Genomic DNA, 22240 nt, shown 5'->3' on the forward strand with positions numbered 1-22240 from the left:
ACCTAGTTTAGCCCGTCTGGTTAGCATCTAAAACAGCTAGCTACCTAGTTTAACCTGTCTGGTTAGCATCTAAAACAGCTACCTAGTTTAGCCCGTCTTTAGCATCTAAAACAGCTAGCTACCTAGTTTAGCCCGTCTGGTTAGCATCTGAAACAGCTAGTTAGCTAGGTTAGCCCGTCTGGTTAGCATCTAAAACAGCTAGCTACCTAGTTTAGCCCGTCTGGTTAGCATCTAAAACAGCTACCTAGTTTAGCCCGTCTGGTTAGCATCTAAAACAGCTAGCTACCTAGTTTAGCCCGTCTGGTTAGCATCTGAAACAGCTAGCTAGCTAGTTTAGCCCGTCTGGTTAGCATCTAAAACAGCTAGCTACCTAGTTTAGCCCGTCTGGTTAGCATCTAAAACAGCTAGCTACCTAGTTTAGCCCGTCTGGTTAGCATCTAAAACAGCTACCTAGTTTAGCCTATCTGGTTAGCATCTGGAAACAGCTAGCTACCTAGTTTAGCCCGTCTGGTTAGCATCTAAAACAGCTAGCTACCTAGTTTAGCCCGTCTGGTTCTGGTTAGCATCTGGTTAAAACAGCTAGCTACCTAGTTTAGCCTGTCTGGTTAGCATCTAAAACAGCTAGCTACCTAGTTTAGCCCGTCTGGTTAGCATCTGAAACAGCTAGCTACCTAGTTTAGCCCGTCTGGTTAGCATCTGAAACAGCTAGTTAGCTAGGTTAGCCCGTCTGGTTAGCATCTAAAACAGCTACCTAGTTTAGCCCGTCTGGTTAGCATCTAAAACAGCTAGCTACCTAGTTTAGCCCGTCTGGTTAGCATCTAAAACAGCTAGCTACCTAGTAGTTTAGCCCGTCTGGTTAGCATCTGAAACAGCTAGCTACCTAGTTTAGCCCGTCTGGTTAGCATCTAAAACAGCTAGCTACCTAGTTTAGCCCGTCTGGTTAGCATCTAAAACAGCTAAACATCTGGTTAGCTACTAGCTAGTTTAGCCTGTCTGGTTAGCATCTAAAACAGCTAGCTACCTAGTTTAGCCCGTCTGGTTAGCATCTAAAACAGCTAGCTACCTAGTTTAGCCCGTCTGGTTAGCATCTAAAACAGCTAGCTACCTAGTTTAGCCTGTCTGGTTAGCATCTAAAACAGCTAGCTACCTAGTTTAGCCCGTCTGGTTAGCATCTAAAACAGCTAGCTACCTAGTTTAGCCTGTCTGGTTAGCATCTAAAACAGCTAGCTACCTAGTTTAGCCCGTCTGGTTAGCATCTAAAACAGCTAGCTAGCTAGTTTAGCATGTCTGGTTAGCATCTAAAACAACTAGCTACCTAGTTTAGCCCGTCTGGTTAGCATCTAAAACAGCTAGCTAGCTAGTTTAGCATGTCTGGTTAGCATCTAAAACAGCTAGCTACCTAGTTTAGCCCGTCTGGTTAGCATCTAAAACAGCTAGCTAGCGTTAGTGAGAGAGAGGACGCTGGTCACAGGGATGGGCCGGGAAAGACACTGGGCCACACTCGCACTATATAGCTAGCTACCTAGTTTAGCTAGCTACCGTTACGCTGAACTAAACAATTAAGCAATTTTAGCAGCATGTTAGCAGCATGCCATCACAATATCCAACCTCTTACTTTCCATTCCAATCCATCCCCTGGACGACACTAGCTAGTCATTCTACAGGTAGCTACATCCTAGCTTCCACCCAACCTCCCATAACAGTCTGTGTTGTAGCTAGATCCTAGCTTTCACTCAACCTTCCATAGCAGTCTGTGTTGTAGCTACATCCTAGCTTTCACTCAACCTTCCAGAGCAGTCTGTGTTGTAGCTACATGCTATAGCTTTTAACGCAACCTTCCAGAGCAGTCTGTGTTGTAGCTGCATGCTATAGCTTTTAACACAACCTTCCATAGAGGTCTGTGTTGTAGCTACATTACATAGCTTTTAACTCAACCTTCAATAGCAGTCTGTGTTGTAGCTACATTCTATAGCTTTTAACGCAACCTTCCATAGCAGTCTATCCTGTAGCTACATTCTATAACTTTTTACTCAACCTACCTAGGTTAGCTAGAAAATTAAAAATGGCCTGTCTGGTTAGTATGTCAAACAGCGATCTAGCTAGCTAACGTTAGTGAGACAGAGTTAGCTAGCCACAATGGAGCCAACTTGAATGTAATCTAGCTAGCTAGCTGCTGTTAACATATAGCTAGCTACAGTTACGCTGAACCAACCAACTAAACAATTAAGCAATTTAACAGCATGCCATCACAATATCCAACCTCTTACTTTCCATTCCAATCCGTCCCCTGGACGACACTTTATAGTCATTCTACAGGTAGCTACATCCTAGCTTCCATCCAACCTTCGATAACAGTCGGTGTTGTAGCTACATCCTAGCTTTCACTCAACTTTCCATAGCAGTCTGTGTTTAGCTACATCCTAGCTTTCAACCAACCTTCCATAACAGTCGGTGTTGTAGCTACAAGCTTCCACTCAACCTCCCATAACAGTCTGTGTTGTAGCGACATCCTAGCTTTCACCCAACCTTACATAGCAGTCGGTGTTGTAGCTACATCCTAGCTTTCACCCAACCTTCCATAACAGTCTGTGTTGTAGCTACATCCTAGCTTTCACCCAACCTTCCATATCAGTCTGTGTTGTAGCTAGATCCTAGCTTTCACTCAACCTTCCATAACAGTCTGTGTTGTAGCTAGATCCTAGCTTTCACTCAACCTTCCATAGCAGTCTGCCCTGTAGCTACATGCTATAGCTTTTAACTCAACCTTCCATAGCAGTCTGTGTTGTAGCTACATCCTAGCTTTCACTCAACCTTCCATAGCAGTCTGCCCTGCAGCTACATGCTATAGCTTTTAACTCAACCTTCCATAGCAGTCTGTGTTGTAGCTACATCCTAGCTTTCACTCAACCTTCCATAGCATTCTGTGTTGTAGCTACATCCTAGCTTTCACTCAACCTTCCATAGCAGTCTGTGTTGTAGCTACATGCTATAGCTTTTAACGCAACCTTCCATAGCAGTCTGTGTTGTAGCTACATGCTATAGCTTTTAACGCAACCTTCCATAGAGGTCTGTGTTGTAGCTACATGCTATAGCTTTTAACGCAACCTTCCATAGCAGTCTGTGTTGTAGCTACATGCTATAGCTTTTAACGCAACCTTCCATAGAGGTCTGTGTTGTAGCTACATGCTATAGCTTTTAACGCAACCTTCCATAGAGGTCTGTGTTGTAGCTACATGCTATAGCTTTTAACGCAACCTTCCATAGAGGTCTGTGTTGTAGCTACATGCTATAGCTTTTAACTCAACCTACCTAGGTTAGCTAGAAAATAAAAAATGGCCTGTCTGGTTAGCATGTAAAACAGCGATCTAGCTAGCTAACGTTAGTGAGACAGAGTTAGCTAGCCACAATGGAGCCAACTTGAATGTAATCTAGCTAGCTAGTTTATCTAGATGCTGTAACCATATAGCTAGCTACAGTTAGTTCATTAGATAGTTATGTAGCAATATTAACAAATTACAACGCTGAACCAACCAACTAAACAATTAAGCAATTTAGCAGTATTTTAGCAGCATGGCATCACAATATCCAACCTCTTACATTCCATTCCAATCCATCCCCTGGACGACACTAGCTAGTCATTCTACAGCTAGCTACATCCTAGCTTTCACTCAACCTTCCATAGCAGTCTGTGTTGTAGCTACATCCTAGCTTTCACCCGACCTTCCATAGCAGTCTGTGTTGTAGCTACATCCTAGCTTTCACTCAACCTTCCATAACAGTCTGTGTTGTAGATACATCCAAGCTTTCACCCGACCTTCCTTAGCAGTCTGTGTTGTAGCTACATCCTAGCTTTCACCCAACCTTCCATAGCAGTCTGTGTTGTAGCTACATCCTAGCTTTCACCCAACCTTCCATAACAGTCTGTGTTGTAGCTTCATCCTAGCTTTCACTCAACCTTCCATAGCAGTTTGTGTTGTAGCTACATGCTATAGCTTTTAACTCAACCTTCCATAGCAGTCTGTGTTGTAGCTACACGCTATAGCTTTTAACTCAATCTTCCATAGCAGTCTGTGTTGTAGCTACACGCTATAGCTTTTAACTCAACCTTCCATAGCAGTCTGTGTTGTAGTAACATTCTATAGATTTTAACTCAACCTTACATAGCAGTCTGTGTTGTAGCTACACATTGTGCCTATCTACTCTTCTCCCTCCACAACAGTCTTCCAAAGAAATGTTCCTTTATGAAGTTTGTACCAAAACCGTCCCCTTAAAATCCTCCACTCTGTTCCCTTAGCAGTCAGCACTTCCGGTTCCTGTTGCGTCTCGGTTCTTCCAATATTCACTCTATTGCGGAATTGACTTATCAGTTGTTGGTTGATTATTACATGTTACAATCTGTGTGTAAAAGCACGTATACTCTCACAGTTGAGATCGCTGAAAGGCCCAGTCTCTTTGGTAATGACAAGGAGTGGACTGTTACCTAGAGAGACTGTTACCCAGATTAGGGGCATCAGACCATGCAAAGGAGTGGACTGGTAAGACACGCACCTGTCTATATAAGGTCCCACAGTTGACGACTGCTGGTGTAGCCTATTATCAGAGACTATAGGAGCATAACGTCAGAATTTACAAAGGCCAGCAGCAGCGGGAGGTGTAGGCTAAGGAAGAGGTTTTTTCTGATGGTTAGACTATCTTGTTTCAGAGGAGTGTCATCAATAGCCCATAATGACAACAGATAATAAACAGAAATACCTTATTTACATAAGTATTCAGACCCTTTGCTATGAGACTCAAAATTGCTTTCAGGTGCATCTTGTTTCCATTAATCATCCTTGAGCTGTATCTACAACTTGTTCAGTGTCCACCTGTGGTAAATTCAATTGATTGGACATGATTTGGAAAGGCACACACCTGTCTATATAAAGGTCCCACAGTTGACAGTGCATGTCAGAGCAAAAACCAAGCCATGAGGTCCAAGGAATTGTCCTTAGAGCTCCGATACAGGATTTTGTTGAGGCACAGATCAGGGGAAGGGTACCAAAACATTTCTGCAGCATTGCAGGTCGGCCCCTGTCATTCTTAAAGGGAAGACGTTTGGAACAAACCAAGACTCTTCCTAGAGATGGCCGCTCGGCCAAACTGAGAAATCGGGGGAGAAGGGCCTTGGTCAGGAGGTGACCAAGACCCCGAAGGTCACTCTGACAGAGCTCCAGAGTTCCTCTGTGGAGACAGGAGAACCTTCCAGAAGTACAACCATCTCTGCAGCACTCCACCAATCAGGGCGTTTTTTTTGGTAGAGTGGCCAGACAGAAGCCACTCCTCAGTAAAAGGCACATGACAGCCCGCTTGAAGTTTGCCAAAAGGCACTAAAGGATTCAGCCCCAAAACATCATTGCTCTAGAGGAGATCTGCATGGAGGAATGGGCCAAAATACCAGCAACAGTGTGTGAAAACCTTGTGAAGACTTACAGAAAACGTTTGACCTCTGTCATTGCCAACAAAGGGTATATAACAAAGTATTGAGATAAACTTTTGTTATTGACCAAATACTTATTTTCCACCATAATTTGCAAATAAATGTGATTTTCTGGATTTTTTTCTCTCATTTTGTCTGTCATAGTTGAAGTGTACCTATGATGAAAATTACAGGCCTCTCTCATCTTTTTAAGTGGGAGAACTTGCACAATTTGTGGCCGACTAAATACTTTTTTGCCCCACTGTATATCTATATATCCCATATAGACCTTTAGCACTTGGTGGCCTATAGCCGTGTGTATGTATATATATATATATATATATATATATATATATATATATATATATATATATATATATATATATATATATCCATATATATCCCATATAGACCTTTAGCACTTGGTGGCCTATAGCCGTGTGTATATATATATATCCATATATATCCCATATAGACCTTTAGCACTTGGTGGCCTATAGCCATATATATATATATCAGTGGTTCTTAACCTTGTTGGAGGTACTGAACCCCACCAGTTTCATATGCGCATTCACCGAACCCTTAATTGGAAAAATAAATTATGATTTTTTTTCAAATTCAAAACATAGGTATATATTTTACTGGTGCACAAAATGAACCGTGCGTCAACATCACTGTGTTCAAAGAACAAAATCATCAAAACATGATTTTCACACAAAAACAAAAACATATTAATGAATATTTACTGCAAATCAGTGTGATTTCTGCTGTTGCCTTTCAGAGACCAGTTCAGAAATGCACGGCTTCACCTTGGCAAGTGCCACTCTCATGTCCTTTTCGCAACAAAGTCTGTTGCTTTTCTTTGTTTATGTCCAGCATCCTCAAAGGATTGCTCGCAAAGATATGTTGTATGAAAATCTCAGGAGCTTTCTTAGCAATAACAGGGTACGTTACCATTTGATGACACCAAAATGTTGAAAGCGTTGTTGTTCTAAAGAGTTGCTGTTGAACCTGGCTCTGCTGAATTTCAATGATTTCATCGAGGTATTCATCATTGACATCTGTTGTCTCAACACTAAACGTGAACGGCTGTCTCACCCATGCTGGATATGACTCTCTTGTAGGGAAGTATCCGTCGAGAGACTTTGGAAGCTCATCTAAGTGCGTGGCAATTGCTTGCTTCAGTTCCGCAGGTACAGAAATGTCTCCGATTCCAGATACATCTTCGATCTTACTTACACAGTCGTCCAGCAGGGGAAAGTTTGCGAAGTTATCGTTCTCTGTTCGTCGTTTCCATAACGGTAGCTTTTTTTGAAAAGCCTTCAGGTTTTCCTCCACTTCGATGATGTTGACTCCACCGCCCTGCATCTTTTGATTGAGGTGATTGAGAGCTGCGAAGATATCAGCCATGTACGCTAAAATGAGAATGAACTCATTTTTGTAGCAATCTGCATGACAATGTTGGTGCTTTTGCAAAAACAGGGCTAATTCCACACGCACGGCAAAAACACGATTCAGCACCTGTCCCCGGGACACCACCGAACATTACAATGGTACAGAAGTACCTCGAATTCAGAGCCCATTTCTTTACACAGCTCACTGAAGATGCGGTGCCTCAGAGCACTAGTTGGCACATAGTTCACACATTCCACTACAATATTTAATACTTCTGCCAGTTTTGGAGGCAAGGTTTTTGTTGCCAACGCATGCCTGTGCTGAATCCAATGCGTAACAATGATGTGTGGTGCATCGGCTTTCACTAGCGCACCAAAACCAAAACCTTTCTTCCCAGCATTATTGGAGCTCCGTCCAAACAAACTGCAGAAACCCACGAAAGATTGTTGTCTTTGAAGAAGTCATCCACAAGTTTCTTCACATCGGCTGCCTTAGTTGTTGTTGTAAGAGGCAAAATAAACAAAATCTTCCTTTATCACGTCGTCTTTCACATAGTGCACGAATAGAGCAAGCTGGCTTAGATTGGAAACGTCTGTGGTCTCGTCGAGTTGAAGGCAGAATTTTGCCGGGCTTGAAATCAGATCTGCAACTACTTAAGCCAAGATGTCTTTGCTCATGTCCTCTATTCTGTCGCTGATGGTGTCATTTGAAAGAGGAATTTGGGATAACTTAACTTCAGCCTCTTTTCTCAGCATGATATATTCACCATTTTCAACACAGCTGGTTTTATGAGTGTTTCACCAATGGTGTGTGGTTTGCCCTGCTTTGCGATCAGGTAAGCAACTTCATACGATGCTGTCAGTTTGTTGATGGGTACAAAGCCGAGAACAGGCAGAGTAGCTTTTACATCGAATCTGGCTCTCTTCACCTTGAATTCAGCGAACGTTGTGTTCTTGTATTTTCCATCTCCATGCAGCTTAAGGAAGTGTTCTTAGTTTTGCCGGTGCTAGACTAGAATTACTCAACTTGGCATTGCAAATCATGCAGTTAGGACGCTGACTCCCATCATGTTCCATTATACACGTGAATCCATATTGTACATATTCGTCCGACCACTTTCTTTTTTTGCTCGACATAGTATGTATGAAGGGATTCAAATATTAAGAAATAAATCACAAGACATACCATCACGACAGTCACAAGTAGACTACTGGGCACACCAAATTCCCTGCAGCACAGATAGGCCAAGCGTTGTAGCGTGATCACCTGCAGCCAATGATGGCCAAGCAGGGCGTGTCATCACAAATCATATCGGTCGGATGTCGGATGTGTGTCTTGACCTCCGCCGAACCCCTGAGACTGACTCACCGAACTCCTGGGGTTCGATCGAACCCAGGTTAAGAACCACTGATCTATATATATCCCATATAGACCTTTAGCACTTGGTGGCCTATAGCCGTATATATATATATATATATATATCTATATCCCATATAGACCTTTAGCACTTGGTGGCCTATAGCCGTATATATATCCCATATAGACCTTTAGCACTTATATCCCATATAGACCTTTAGCACTCTATATATATATATATATATATATATATATATATATATATATATATAGCACTTGGTGGCCTATATATATATATATCTATATCCCATATAGACCTTTACTTGGTGGCCTATAGCCGTATATATATATATATATATATCTATATATCTATATATATCCCATATAGACCTTTAGCACTTGGTGGCCTATAGCCGTATATATATATATATCTATATATCTATATATATATATCCCATATAGACCTTTAGCATATCTATATCTATATATATCTATATATCTATATATATCCCATATAGACCTTTAGCACTTGGTGGCCTATAGTCGGTATATATATATATATATATATCCATATATATCTATTTATCCATATATGAAAGATTAGTGGAATCTGTGTGGGTTGCTGGACAGGTAGGATGACTGACAGTGAAGGTGAACAGGTGGTCACGTGTCAGGTGACAGAGGAATGTATGAGACTGAGGCAGGAATTCCTTTAACCATAAAGTGGTATATTTACTGGTAGTCTGTGCTGCATCACAAAGGAAACAAATAACATGTATACAATCAAATTCATAATCAAAGATCAAATCATAGCAGTCATTATTAACAATTCACATTACACAATATGTTTCAAGCGTGCGCTCCGCGGTGATAACTATAAACAATAACTGAATGGCCCACTCTCCCGATCACCACAGATCATTCTGATGAAAGGTAAGAGTCGGTGGACTTACGTGGATTCATGGACGCACAGAACTTCTGGATCAGATGGATTTAGGGAAGAGAAAGCAGCGAGATCAGGCAATGGCAATTTCCTCCTTTTATAGAGTTGAGATCTGTAGGACATTTCCACCTGACCTAATTAAAGCGCCCCTGGCCCAGCTGAGTAAATGGCAATTAATTAAAGGAGTATTCCACCAACTCCATGGGCCTTTTCTACAATATATATCTATTTATCCACATATATCCCATATAGACCTTTAGCAAAAGAGGCTTTATATGAGGCAGGAAACTTGCAACCACAGCAATTCAACAGTATTTAATGTGAGATCTTCTCTCAACAGATTCAACTCTAGTCATATTACTTCAACAGTATTTAATGTGAGATCTTCTCTAAGCAGGAATATGGCTCTGAATATACAGCAACACCTCCCTCATTGTATACAGCAACACCTCCCCCATTGTAAACGGCAACACCTCCCCCATTGTAAACAGCACCACCTCCCCCATTGTAAAACAGCACCACCTCCCCATTGTATACCCCACCTCCCCCATTGTAAAACAGCACCACCTCCCCCATTGTAAAACAGCACCACCTCCCCCATTGTAAAACAGCACCACCTCCCCCATTGTGGCAACACCTCCCCCATTGTGGCAACACCTCCCCCATTGTAAACAGAAACACCTCCCCCATTGTAAACAGCAACACCTCCCCCATTGTAAACGGCAACACCTCCCCCATTGTAAATTGCAACACCTCCCCTATTGTAAACAGCAACACCTCCCCATTGTAAACAGCAACACCTCCCCCATTGTAAACAGCAACACCTCCCCCATTGTATACAGCAACAACTCCCCCATTGTAAACAGCAACACCTCCCCCATTGTATACAGCAACAACTCCCCCATTGGCATTCCTGTCTTTTCTGTAGATGTTATATCCCTGTATTGCTCCTGCTGTATCAAAGAAAATGTCTAAGTGAGTTTCAGAGGTGGCCAGTATATGAACGTTTCAGAGGTGGCCAGTATATGAACGTTTCAGAGGTGGCCAGTATATGAACGTTTCAGAGGTGGCCAGTATATGAACGTTTCAGAGGTGGCCAGTATATGAACGTTTCAGAGGTGGCCAGTATATGAACGTTTCAGAGGTGGCCAGTATATGAACGTTTTCAGAGGTGGCCAGTATATGAACGTTTCAGAGGTGGCCAGTATATGAACGTTTCAGAGGTGGCCAGTATATGAACGTTTCAGAGGTGGCCAGTATATGAACGTTTCAGAGGTGGCCAGTATATGAACGTTTCAGAGGTGGCCAGTATATGAACGTTTCAGAGGTGGCCAGTATATGAACGTTTCAGAGGTGGCCAGTATATGAACGTTTCAGAGGTGGCCAGTATATGAACGTTTCAGAGGTGGCCAGTATATGAACGGTATCCAACGTTAACAACTTCATGAACCTTATTTCTAAGGCTACATACATTAATACATTAATATATATATATATTCTTAGCACTTTCCTGCTTATCAGAGATAGTATATCAGGCGTCTGTCACCTTATTTCTAAGGCTACATACATTAATACATTAATATATATATATATTCTTAGCACTTTCCTGCTTATCAGAGATAGTATATCAGGCGTCTGTCACCTTATTTCTAAGGCTACATACATTAATACATTAATATATATCTATATTCTTAGCACTTTCCTGCTTATCAGAGATTGTCTGTCTGTCTGTCTGTCTGTCTGTCTGTCTGTCTGTCTGTCTGTCTGTCTGTCTGTCTGTCTGTCTGTCTGTCTGTCTGTCTGTCTGTCTGTCTGTCTGTCTGTCTGTCTGTCTGTCTGTCTGTCTGTCTGTCTGTCTGTCTGTCTGTCTGTCTGTCTGTCTGTCTGTCTGTCTGTCTGTCTGTCTGTCTGTCTGTCTGTCTGTCTGTCTGTCTGTCTGTCTGTCTGTCTGTCTGTCTGTCTGTCTGTCTGTCTGTCTGTCTGTCTGTCTGTCTGTCTGTCTGTCTGTCTGTCTGTCTGTCTGTGTGTGTGTGTGTGTGTGTGTGTGTGTGTGTGTGTGTGTGTGTGTGTGTGTGTGTGTGTGTGTGTGTGTGTGTGTGTGTGTGTGTGTGTGTGTGTGTGTGTGTGTGTGTGTGTGTGTGTGTGTGTGTGTGTGTGTGTGTGTGTGTGTGTGTGTGTGTAAGGTTTGACTGATGCTACTGACCCGGAAGTTGACAACAACAAAACACTTTATTTTTCATTCATTTAATTCATTAGCTAACAATATTATATTGAGACATATAAAGAGAAGCAAGTGATTCATTGATTAGTGCAGATTTCTAATGATTTAAAACAAACATCTCCTACACATCTGCATTTAAGGCAACGTCTTATTAATTTGATATATAATCAATAATAATAATAAATATAATTAATTCAGTCAAACAAACAGATCGGATTAACAAATACATAATAATGGTCTGAACAGACTACTGCTCCTACATGGTGACATCATGTAGATGTATATAATGAACAGACTAGGTCTATACTGCTCCTACATGGTGTAACAATACATCATGTAGATGTATATAATGAACAGACTAGGTCTATACTGCTCCTACATGGTGTAACAATACATCATGTAGATGTATATAATGAACAGACTAGGTCTATACTGCTCCTACATGGTGTAACAATACATCATGTAGATGTATATAATGAACAGACTAGGTCTATACTGCTCCTACACGGTGTAACAATACATCATGTAGATGTATATAATGACCAGACTAGGTCTATACTGCTCCTACATGGTGTAACAATACATCATGTAGATGTATATAATGAACAGACTAGGTCTATACTGCTCCTACATGGTGTAACAATACATCATGTAGATGTATATAATGAACAGACTAGGTCTATACTGCTCCTACATGGTGTAACAATACATCATGGAGAGGAACACAGAGTGGACAAAACATTAAGAACGCCTTCCTAGTAGAATGGTGTGGGTGTATACCGGTCACAAAAAATAACACGAGTAGACCGTGGATTGGCCAGCTCATTCTCCTCAAGACTGTTGATTGGCCAGTTAATTCTCCTCAGGGAGAAATAGTAATTTTTAAAAAGAGGTTTTATTTTTTATTATTTTTTTCATCTGTAATTTATGCTTTGGCCTCAAATACTAGAATCGGACGAGTCAACAACATTATTTGGATATTAAAAAGTTAGATTTTCACAGGACAGTTACTTTAAAAGAATGTTATTAACCGGTTACCATACTTTTAAAATAATGCTTCTGTTCCAGAACGCAGGAGATCACTTTCTTTCCCGGTTCTGTTTCTGTTCCTCAATAGAACATAGTTTTTTGCGGTTTTCTGTTCTGTTTTCTGAACTGGTTCCAACTCCTGGGGTCATTGTTAAGACTGTGTGGGTTCTCTCATGCCTTTTCAGGTTCCCTATCTGGGTAAAACCCTTTCCACACTGGGAACATTGGAACGGCTTCTCGCCTGTGTGTATTAATTTATGGTCCTTCAGATTCCCTAATCGTGTAAAACCCTTCCCACACTGGGAGCATTGGAAAGGTTTCTCCCCTGTGTGTAATTGTATATGTTTTTTAGGTTCCCTATCTTGGTAAAATCCTTTCCACACATAGAACAATGGTAAGATGTCTCCCCTGTGTGTGTTCTTTCATGCTCCTTCAGGCTCCCTGAACTTTTAAAACTATTTCCACACTGGGAACATTGGAACGGCTTCTCTCCTGTGTGTATTTTCTCATGCTTTTTCAAGTTCCCTAACAGGGTAAAAACCTTTCCACACTGGGAGCATTGGAAAGGCTTCTCTCCTGTGTGAACTATTTTATGTTCTTTCAGGCTCCCTAACTGTGCAAAACTCTTTCCACACTGGGAACATTGGAAAGTTCTCTGTCCTGTGTGGGTTCTCTCATGCCTTTTCAAGTTCCCTAACTGGGTAAAACCACTTCCACACTGGGAACATTGGAAAGGCTTCTCTCCTGTGTGCATTATTTGATGGTCCTTCAGGTTTCCTAATCGTGTAAAACTCTTTCCACATTGAGTGCATTGGAAAGGTTTCTCTCCTGTGTGTATTCTTTTATGATCCTTCAGGTTTCCTAACTTCTGTGTAAAACTCTTTCCACATTGGGTGCATTGGAAAGGTTTCTCTCCTGTGTGTAATTTTATATGTTTTTTAGGTTCTTTAACTTGGTAAATTTCTTTCCACACAGAGAGCAATGGTAAGATGTATCCCCTGTGTGTATCCTTTCATGAGCTTTCAGGCTCCCTAGCCGTGTAAAACTCTTTCCACACTGGGAACATTGGAAAGGCTGTGTGTATTCTCTCCTGTGTGTTTCGTCATGCTCTCCTTTTAATTTTATATGTTCCCTAACAGAATAAAACCCTTTCCACACTGGGAGCATTGGAAAGGCTTCTCTCCTGTGTGAACTATTTTATGAGCTTTCAGGCTCCCTAGCTTTTTCAAGTAACAGAATAAAACTCTTTCCACACTGGGAACATTGGAAAGTTCTCTGTCCTGTGTGCATTCTCTCATGCCTTTTCAGGTTCCCTAACTGAGTAAAACCATTTCCACACTGGGAGCATTGGAAAGGCTTCTCTCCTGTGTGTACTCTTTTATGGTCCTTCAGGTTCCCTAACCGTGTAAAACTCTTTCCACACTGGGAGCATTGGAAAGGCTTCTCTCCTGTGTGTAATTTTGCATGTTTTTTTAGGTTCCCTAAGTTGGTAAAACCTTTTCCACACTGAGAGCAGTGGTAAGGCTTTTCTCCTGTGTGTGTTCTGTCATGCTCTTTCAGCTTCCATAACCACTTAAAACTCTTATTACACTGGGAGCAGGGGTGTCGTCTCGCTGGTTTGGGCGTCTCTGGGTCTGGTTCCTCTGAAGGACTCTTCCCGCTGTCAGAGTGACAGACTGGTCTCTCTCCTGCCAAAGACAGAGTATTTGGTTAAACAGAGAGACCTAAATTAAAGCTCCAAATTATAAAACTGTTTACTCTGGACTAGATCATCTCAACATAAAACTGTTTACTCTGGACTAGATCCCTCATCATAAAACTGTTTACTCCGGACTAGATCCTCTCAACATAAAACTGTTTACTCTGGACTAGATCCTCTCAACATAAAACTGTTTACTCTGGACTAGATCCCTCAACATAAAACTGTTTACTCTGGACTAGATCCCTCAACATAAAACTGTTTACTCTGGACTAGATCCCTCAACATAAAACTGTTTACTCTGGACTAGATCCCTCATCATAAAACTGTTTACTCCAGACTAGATCCTCTCAACATAAAACTGTTTACTCTGGACTAGATCCTCTCAACATAAAACTGTTTACTCTGGACTAGATCCCTCAACATAAAACTGTTTACTCTGGACTAGATCCCTCAACATAAAACTGTTTACTCTGGACTAGATCCCTCAACATAAAACTGTTTACTCTGGACTAGATCCCTCAACATAAAACTGTTTACTCTGGACTAGATCCCTCAACATAAAACTGTTTACTCTGGACTAGATCCTCTCAACATAAAACTGTTTACTCCGGACTAGATCCTCTCAACATAAAACTGTTTACTCTGGACTAGATCCTCTCAACATCGATCTCAACTGTACATTTGGATTCTGTTGATTGCCTGGTAGTTGATTGATTGATTCTGTTGATTGCTGGTAGTTGATTGATTGATTTTGTTGATTGCTGGTAGTTGATTGATTGATTTTGTTGATTGCCAGTAGTTACATTTACATTTAAGTCATTTAGCAGACGCTCTTATCCAGAGCGACTTACAAATTGGTGCATTCACCTTATGACATCCAGTGGAACAACCACTTTACAATAGTGCATCTAAATATTTTAAGGGGGAGGGGGTGAGAAGGATTACTTTATCCTATCCTAGGTATTCCTTAAAGAGGTGGGGTTTCAGGTGTCTCCGGAAGGTGGTGATTGACTCCGCTGTCCTGGCGTCGTGAGGGAGTTTATTCCACCATTGGGGGCCAGAGCAGCGAACAGTTTTGACTGAGCTGAGCGGGAACTGTACTTCCTCAGTGGTAGGGAGACGAGCAGGCCAGAGGTGGATGAACGCAGTGCCCTTATTTGGGTGTAGGGCCTGATCAGAGCCTGGAGGTACTGAGGTGCCGTTCCCCTCACAGCTCCGTAGGCAAGCACCATGGTCTTGTAGCGGATGCGAGCTTCAACTGGAAGCCAGTGGAGAGAGCGGAGGAGCGGGGTGACGTGAGAGAACTTGGGAAGGTTGAACACTAGACGGGCTGCGGCGTTCTGGATGAGTTGTAGGGGTTTAATGGCACAGGCAGGGAGCCCAGCCAACAGCGAGTTGCAGTAATCCAGACGGGAGATGACAAGTGCCTGGATTAGGACCTGCGCCGCTTCCTGTGTGAGGCAGGGTCGTACTCTGCGGATGTTGTAGAGCATGAACCTACAGGAACGGGCCACCGCCTTGATGTTAGTTGAGAACGACAGGGTGTTGTCCAGGATCACGCTTGATTGATTGATTCTGTTGATTGCCGGTAGTTGATTGGTGTTCCCTGTGTGGAATTCCGGATCTCTGGTTTAGTGTTCCCTGCGTGGAATTCCGGATTTCTGGTTTGGTTTAGTGTTCCCTGCGTGGAATTCCGGATTTCTGGTTTAGAGTTCCCTGCGTGGAATTCCGGATTTCTGGTTTAGAGTGGAATTCCGGATTTCTGGCATTGTTTGGAACTGCGGATCTGCTGTTCAAGAACACTGAGTTAATCTCAGCCTATATGCTGCCCTACAGTCCCTTGACATTTTGGCCCTGATGGAGACATGGATGACCCCAGAGAACACTGCTACTGGTCATCCCTGATGGAGACATGGTGGTGGTTAACAGGGCTACACATTTCTCCTGACGTGGATGAGATTTTCTCTTTTCTCCCTCACCTGTCCATCTCCACATTTGAACTCCATGCTGTCACTTTTCCTGGAGACATGGATGACCCCAGAGCTGAACATTGTACAGTCTGACATTTTGGCCCCAGGTGCCCTTGGAGAGTTCCTCAATGATCTTGAGACCTTGATAAGCTAGTTTCCTGATGATGGCTCACCGCTCTTCGTACATTTTGGCGACTTCAACATCTGCCTTCAATTAATTTATTTCAGAGAACAACTCTCTCATTCCCCTCCTTGTCTCTTTTGACTTCCCACTTTCCCAATCACCTCCCACTTTCACAGTCACCTCCCACCTTCACATTCCCCTCCTTGTCTCTTTTCCCCTTTCCCAATCACCTCCCACTTTCACAGTCACCTCCCACTTTCACAGTCCCTCCCACTTTCACAGTCCCCTCCCACTTTCACAGTCACCTCCCACTTTCACAGTCACCTCCCACTTTCACAGTCACCTCCCACTTTCACAGTCACCTCCCACTTTCACAGTCACCTCCCACTTTCACAGTCACCTCCCACTTTCACAATCCCCTCCCACTTTAACAATCCCCTCCCACTCACAAGACAGGCAATATGCTGGACCTCATCTTTACTAGAGGCTGTTCTCCTACTAATCTCACTGCATCCTCCCTCCAGGTCTCTGTTCTCCTACTAATCTCACTGCATCCTCCCTTCAGGTCTCTGTTCTCCTACTAATCTCACTGCATCCTCCCTTCAGGTCTCTGTTCTCCTACTAATCTCACTGCATCCTCCTTCAGGTCTCTGTTCTCCTACTAATCTCACTGCGTCCTCCCTTCAGGTCTCTGTTCTCCTACTAATCTCACTGCGTCCTCCCTTCAGGTCTCTGTTCTCCTACTAATCTCACTGCATCCTCCCTTCAGGTCTCTAATCACTACTTTGTTTTCTAAGGAGGAGAGGTTTCGATCTCTCTTTCCTCCAACCCCTAACCACTCAGCCCGTACCCAGGTGGTCTCTCTCTCCTCCAACCCCTAACCACTCAGCCCGTACCCAGATGGTCTCTCTCTCCTCCAACCCCTAACCACTCAGCCCGTACCCAGATGGTCTCTCTCTCCTCCAACCCCTAACCACTCAGCCCGTACCCAGGTGGTCTCTCTCTCTCCAACCCCTAACCACTCAGCCCGTACCCAGATGGTCTCTCTCTCCGCCAACCCCTAACCACTCAGCCCGTACCCAGGTGGTCTCTCTCTCCTCCAACCCCTAACCACTCAGCTCGTACCCAGATGGTCATGCACCACCGCAAACTCTCTCTCAACCACTTTGACGACATCCACTACTCATCCGCTCAGCCTATTGAGTCCACTGGTCTCATCCACAAAGCATATTGAGTGTACTGGTCTCATCCACTCAGCCTGTTCAGTCCACTGGTCTCATCCACAAAACATATTGAGTTTACTGGTCTCATCCACTCAGCCTATTGAGTCCACTGGTCTCATCCACTCAGCTCGTTGAGTCCACTGGTCTCATCCACTCAGCCTGTTCAGTCCACTGGTCTCATCCACTCAGCCTATTGAGTTAACTGGTCTCATCCACTCAGCCTGTTCAGTCCACTGGTCTCATCCACTCAGCCTATTGAGTCCACTGGTCTCACTCACACAGAACTACCCTACTCCTTGACCTCTTTTTCCCCTCTCTCTCCAAATTAAATCCTGCGACTAGTGAGGTCTGGCTGCCCAAAAACCTGCCCGCTTGACCCCATTCCCTCCTCCCTTCTACAGACCATCTCTGGAGACCTTCTCCCATTCCTCACTTCCCTCCTCAACTCATCCCTGAACACTGGCCGCGTCCCCTCCGACTTCAAAATGGCCCGAGTCGCTCCCCCTCCTCAAGAAACCAAAAACTCGACTCATCTGACGTTAAAAAACTACAGACAGCTATCCCTTCTTTCTTTTCTGTCCAAAGCACTTGAGCGTTCTGTCACTGATCAACTTTTTCGTTATCCTCTCTCCAAGAACTATCTTCTTGACTCTAACCAGTCAGACGGACGTCAAGGCGGGTCAAACAACCGAGGCTGCTCTTCTCTGTGTCCTGGAGACTACCAAAGCAGTTGACTCTCTCTCTCTCTCTCTGTTCTCATCCTCCTAGATCTATCTGCTGCTTTCAGCACTATAAATCATCAGATCCTCCTCTCCATCCTCTCAGGACTGGGTGTCTCAGGCTCTAACAGATCCTCCTCTCCATCCTCTCAGGACTGGCTGGGTGTCTCAGGCTCTATCAGATCCTCCTCTCCATTCTCTCAGGACTAGGCGTCTCGGGCTCTGAAACACTCTTGAATCCTACCTGACAGGCCACTCATACCAGGTGACATTCAGAGGATCTGTGTCCGCACTACGTACTCTCGCTACTGGTGTCCCCCAGGGTTTGGTTCTAGGCCCTTTCTTCTTCAGTCTATACACCAAGTCACTCAGCTCTGTCATATCCTCACATGGTCTCTCCGATCACTGCTATGAGGATGAAACTCAACTACTTTTCTCCTTTCCCCCCTTCTGACGCCCAGATAAAGACATGTAGTATCTCTGCGTGGAAACTTGGATGTCAGTCACCTCAAACTCAACCTCGAGAAGTCAGAGCTGCTCTTCCTCCAGGGAAAGGCCTGCCCGCTCATAGACCTCTCAATCACGGTTGACACGGTGTCTTCCTCACAGAGTGCAAAGAACGTTGGCGTGACCCTTTGACAACACCCTGACGTTCTCTGCAAACGTCAAATCAGTGATTCGCTCCTGCAGGGCCGTGGTCTACAACATCCGTAGATTACGACCTTACCTCACACAGGAAGTAGCGCAGGTAATAATACTTGCCTACAGAGCAGCAAGGGGAACTGACCCTCCCTACATTCAGGCTATGCTCAAACCCTACACCCCAACCGGAGCACTCTCCTCTGCAACCTCAGGTCTCTTGGCCCTCCCACCCTGACGGGAGTGTGGATCCCGCTCAGCCCAGTCCAAGCTCTTCCCTGTCATGGCACCCCAATGATGAGACATGCTTCCCCCTGAAGCTAGGACAACAGAGGCCTCTTCCGAAAATATCTTAAACAGCATCTTAAATAATCCTCCTCCTCACCTCGACCCCCCCGTAAAAAAATATTGAAACTGAACTCCTTAACCAGTACTTGCACATGATGATTCCTGGGTAATAGCTGTTAGTTCTTCATGATGATTCCTGGGTAATAGCTGTTAGTTCTTCATGATGATCCCTGGGCAATGGCTGTTAGTTCTTCATGATGATCCCTGGGTAATGGCTGTTAGTTCTTCATGATGATCCCTGGGTAATAGCTGTTAGTTCTTCATGATGATCCCATCAATTTATAAACTAATATCCACTGTCCCACAGCCCAGCCAGGCAATTTATAAACTAATCTCCACTGTCCCACAGCCCAGCCAGGCAATTTATAAACTAATCTCCACTGTCCCACAGCCCTGCCAGGCAATTCATCAACTGATCTCCACTTCTACCATCAATATCAATTACAACCTGATTTATATCAATTACAACCTGTTTTATATCAATTACAACCTGTTTTATATCAATTATAACCTGTTTTACCATCAATATCAATTACAACCTGTTCTCCTGCCTTGTTTTATTTTAGAACATTCCAGATCAAAATGATCCTTCCTTGTCTTGATTCTGTCCTCTTCATCATTTGAAATCAGAGTTGACTGTAATACATGATATCATAGATATTACTGTCACGCCCCCCTGACCTTAGTTATCTTTGTTTTCTTTATTATTTGGTTAGGTCAGGGTGTGACAAGGGTGGTTTGCTTAGTTTCTGTATTGTCTAGGTTTTTTTTGTATTGTCTAGGGGTTTTTGTATTGTCTAGGTGTTTTGCTAGTCTAGGTGATTATATGTCTATGGTTGCCTTGATTTCTTTATTATTTGGTTAGGTCAGGGTGTGACAAGGGTGGTTTGTTTAGTTTTTGTATTGTCTAGGGGTTTTTGTATCGTCTAGGGGTTTTTGTATCGTCTAGGGGTTTTTGTATCGTCTAGGGGTTTTTGTATCGTCTAGGGGTTTTTGTATCGTCTAGGGGTTTTTGTATCGTCTAGGGGTTTTTATCGTCTAGGGGTTTTTGTATCGTCTAGGGGTTTTTGTATCGTCTAGGGTTTTTTTGTATCGTCTAGGGGTTTTTGTATCGTCTAGGGGTTTTTGTATCGTCTAGGGGTTTTTGTATTGTCTAGGGGTTTTTGTATTGTCTAGGGTTTTTTGTATTGTCTAGGGTTTTTTGTATTGTCTAGGGTTTTTTGTATTGTCTAGGGTTTTTTGTATCGTCTAGGGGTTTTTGTATTGTCTAGGGTTTTTTGTATTGTCTAGGGTTTTTTGTATTGTCTAGGGTTTTTTGTATTGTCTAGGGTTTTTTGTATTGTCTAGGGTTTTTTGTATGTCTAGGGGTTTTGATAGTCTAGGTGATTATATGTCTATGGTTGCCTAGATTGGTTCTCAATCAGAGGAAGCTGTTTATCGTTGTCTCTGATTGGGAAGGATATTTAGGTAGCCATATTCCTTGGTTATTTTTTGGGTTGTTATTGTCTATGTGTAGTTGCCAGTCAGTCACTCGTGTTATATAGCTTCACGTTCGTTTTGTTTCTTTGTTAGTTAGTTTAGGTGTTTTTCCTTCATTAAAAGAAGAATAAATGCTTATCACGCTGCGCCTTGGTCTCATCCATATGACAAACGTGACAATTTCAGTCAGATCAGTCTGTCTAACTTACAACAACAACAAACGAAGGGGCTAATAATAACACCATTGATATTTAATCATATTTTAAAAAATATATATAATGACTTTGCTGTCATGTGATGTCGAGTATAGAGACTGAGCGAAGCACTACAGAGAGGTATTCAGCAAAGTTTTAAAATGTTGTTTAAAAAATCAAATGAAGCATTTGAACCATTAACGTTAGCTTTTTCCAATTCCTACATATCCAAATGTATAATTAAAATCACACACTAGTTCAACAACTGCAGAGTTTGTGCCCCTGTTTTATAAGATAGTACTCACTGTATTTACTGGTGTTAATCAGATCAATGTCTCTGTTTTATAAGATAGTACTCACTGTATTCACTGGTGTTAATCAGATCAATGTCTCTGTTTTATAAGATAGTACTCACTGTATTCACTGGTGTTAATCAGATCAATGTCCCTGTTTTATAAGATAGTACTCACTGTATTTACTGGTGTTAATCAGATCAATGTCCCTGTTTTATAAGATAGTACTCACTGTACTTACTGGTGTTAATCAGATCAATGTCCCTGTTTTATAAGATAGTACTCACTGTACTTACTGGTGTTAATCAGTTCTCCAGTCTTCTCTTCTTCATCCTCCAATGTGACAGTAATCTCCTCCTCCTCTTCCTCCTTCACTCCAAAAACATCTTCCTCTTCTTTCACTGTAACAGTCATCTCCCCCTCCTCTTCCTCCTTCATTCCAAAAACGGCATCCTCCTCTTTCTCTTCCTCCTCTTCTTCTTTCAAGGTAGCCAACATCCTCCTCCTCTTTCACTCTGAAAGCGTCTTCCTCTTCTTTCACTGTAACCTCTTCCTCTTTTATTGTAACATCCTCACCCTCAACTTGCTTTTAATTACTGTGACAGCCTTCTCTTCTTCCTCGAGTGTCTTTCTCCGTCCAGCAGACCCTCTCTTCTTTAACAGGAGGAGAGTTAACTTAGTGACCTGCTGTCATGGGGTGTTAGCTTGCTTACCTAACTAGCATCAGTGACCAGCTTAGTCTTATGGCTAACTTAACCAGCTAGCTAGATGTCTAACAACGTCAATATGAAATTAAACGGGGTAACAGCTAGACGACATACATGTGTTTAAAACACATATATACGCCAGAAAGCCGTTCGCACTACCCTCTGAAAGCTTCTAAAGAGCTCCAATATTTCGGCTCTGTTGGCTACTAAGCTAACCGAGGTGGCTGAACGGTTCATGTTGATGACGTGTACCGTCCACTAGATTATACGTCACACTCTGGCAGCGTCGCCTGAACCTGAAAGACGCACATCGCCATCTGCTGACTGGAGTAGTCAACGCAGTTGAGAGAAGTTTTATTTTAAATTTCCATTCAAAACGTCGTTCATTTAATTTAATTCATTAATATATTATTGTATTGAGGCGTACAAAGGAAAGCATGTGT

General features: G+C 42.9%; 1 pseudogene; it reads right to left on the reverse strand.

The window, feature by feature from the left end:
* Positions 1–12049: 12049 nt before the first annotated feature.
* Positions 12050–13321, reverse strand: LOC124024290 (annotated as a pseudogene).
* Between the last annotated feature and the right edge of the window lie 8919 nt (positions 13322–22240).

Source organism: Oncorhynchus gorbuscha, unplaced genomic scaffold (assembly GCF_021184085.1).
Source record: "Oncorhynchus gorbuscha isolate QuinsamMale2020 ecotype Even-year unplaced genomic scaffold, OgorEven_v1.0 Un_scaffold_1823, whole genome shotgun sequence".
In the NCBI taxonomy this organism is placed as follows: Eukaryota; Metazoa; Chordata; class Actinopteri; order Salmoniformes; family Salmonidae; genus Oncorhynchus; species Oncorhynchus gorbuscha.